Genomic DNA, 2,947 nt, shown 5'->3' with positions numbered 1-2,947 from the left:
AAACGATGAGCTCGATTTTTTGCATACAACAAATCCACCGCCACCGTCGTTTTAGTCCCGCGAATTCCCACGACCACGAACACAGGCTCAGCGACGGCGAGCTTCAGTGAGAGAATCTTGTTCGCTGTTCTCGAATCTGTTAATCGAGGTAAGGATTGAAGTAAGAATTGAGTTTTTGGAATTTTTATTGTCAGATGTTGAAATTGTTCTTTGTAAATTCTGACTTGTTGTTGTGTGTAGGGATGTTAAAAGTGCGAATGAGGAACATGGGAGAGAGTTACCAATGATGAATGTGATCAAATAAGATATCAAATCAATTGGAGTTTTGGACTCTGGAATTTGTTCATAAGCTCTCTTTAGTCTTGCTTATCGTTTCAAATCATTGCAAATCAGTTAACTAACAAAAAACACCAATCTTTAAATTTATTTTTGTATGTTATTCTAATGTTTGAGTGAGCTTTTTGTTTGTCAAAAACAGATGATGTGTAGAGCACATTTTTCAGAAATGGGGAAAAAGAAGCATAAGAAACTGATGAATCAAGGCTTTGAAGCTTCTATAAGTATGTTATAGTGAAGCTTGTAACGAGATGGAGATTAGAAAGACTGATTTGAATTGTAGGTATCTAGCTTGCTATGAGTTATTGAATTGTTTTGCTAATGGCATAGATCAACTTGGTAGTGTTTCTTGGGGTTTAAAGGTTAATCAATCTGGTAGTGTTGCAGAACTAGTTTAAATGTGGGGTGATATATAAGATATCTCTTGAAGTAATGTTAAAACAAAAATTGAATTCATAGACTGATCATGTTGTTGAATAAGGTTTTCAGGTCTAACCCAAGTGATTGATGATATACATGATAACAAATATTTCAAGAACAAAACAGAGAGTTGATGATAAAGATGGGAAAATGGGCACTTGAGTGGAAGTTTGAGTTCGTCATTATGGAAGGTCTTCCTAAAATTCAAGAACACCTTCCTAAAAGCTATGGAATCTTTCCTAATTTTTTGAAAAATGTATTTTTAAATCTCTTTATATGTGTTTTGCGTTATTGTATTACATATTACTTCATTAGTGATGTATAATAATTTGATTATGTGCACATATTGGTGTTTTACAATAAAGATAGCAAATATAAATATCCAACATGATGTTTTAGGAAGATCTTCCTAAACGTCAATGAATTCTTCCTAAATTTCAAGGAGTTCTTACTAAACGTCAATGACTCCTTCATAATGCTCTTTTTTTTTTCATGACGGTCTTCCTGAAATTCAAGAAATCATTCATAAATATATGAGAATCCTTCCTGAATATTACATTCAAATCCTTCTTATATGTTTACCGGTGAAAACATAGCTATCTACCAAAATATCGAGATAATTAATACAAAACCTTTCTGAATATGTTTTAGAACAAATTTTGTAGTGAAAACCATCCAAACTATCTTTCATAACCAAACTCATAATGCTAAAACAAAGACCATGTGAATACAAATACTCAAACTGTAAATACTTCAATCTTGTATGAGCACTGTTCGTCTTTGATTCCGAGTGTTATTGCAGCTCCAATTCTTTCTGACCATATATGTGTCTCTACAAAGTTAATTACCACATGAACTACCAATGTTACCACAATAATAAGAGCCAAACACATCATGTATTGCGCTGATTATGAGAACAATTCCACAGCTACTGCAATACTGCTACTACCTTGTAATCAGAAGCTAACTGAAGCAAATTTTGAATTACATACTCTTATCTCCCCAACTGAGAGAAGAATAAGATAAACTCCAATTAGTAATGATCAACCCCCATTTCCTGCAATAAAAAATGAAAACAAGGAAGATGTTTCAGAAAAGTCTTTCTGAATTTGCAACAATGCTTCCTGAATTTTCAAATGTGACTAAGAAACACATCAATACATAAGAGATAAGACAACTGAGTTCTTTTTTAAAAAAGTTGTATTATGGGCAAGGTTCAAATCCTGTGGCAAACACACTTTAAATTTATCATTAGGTAGTATATAAATCTAACAACACAAAGATAGAAGCTTAATTGATGGTGCATGCTAGGTCTAACTCAGCTCCAAGACCATCTCAATAAGCAACAAGAACATCCAATTTCAAAACTCGTTGCAAATATACTTACAATAAACTTGTTCTTACAAAACTAAAACGACCAAGTCAAGTAGACTAATATATATTATTTTGCAGTCAACAATAACTTGATTCTTTAATTTCTGCAACAAATTCAAGTAAGAAAGAACGAGACTTCCATAACCAAAAATCCTAATCACACACACATAAAAATTACAACTGCAAATCATACACACATAAAGCCAACACTGAATCATCTCATCTAAATTGATAAGAATATGGTGATTTAGGGTTTTAGGGATTTAGAAAAGTCAAAATCACATACATATAAAAGTTACAATGCTTACAATTTCTACAATAAAAGAAGAATAGCAAGTGAAAATAGATATAAAGCTTACACTAGGAAGACCAGATGATGAATAGTGACATGAAGACGAAGAAGATGATTGGGGAAGAAGAAGAAGCGTGAATCTGATACGTGAACATGATACCACCGTTGATTGACCGACGATGATACACCGACCAACAATGACTCACCTCCGATTCAGATTTGATTGGGTTCGTCGGTGGTACACCGTTTGCATTTGGTTTTGGAATCGACGGAGAGAGAGGAGTGAGAGAGAACACGGTGGTTACAATGTGATGTGAAAGAGATTATTGTTTTAATTTATTAATATTTTATTTTTAATGATATATAAATTTATGTTAAATATGGAATATTTAAATGTATGTACTATTTTTGGAACAAAAACTTAAATATGTGCTATTTTTGTTAATTGTCCAATTTTACAACCTAGCAAATAAATATTATTACTAAATAGTAGCCGAGTTAAATTTTTTTTTTTTTTTTTTTTTT

The sequence above is a fragment of the Camelina sativa genome, chromosome 11 (assembly GCF_000633955.1).
Source record: "Camelina sativa cultivar DH55 chromosome 11, Cs, whole genome shotgun sequence".
In the NCBI taxonomy this organism is placed as follows: Eukaryota; Viridiplantae; Streptophyta; class Magnoliopsida; order Brassicales; family Brassicaceae; genus Camelina; species Camelina sativa.
Note: the sequence above shows the minus strand (reverse complement) of the source record.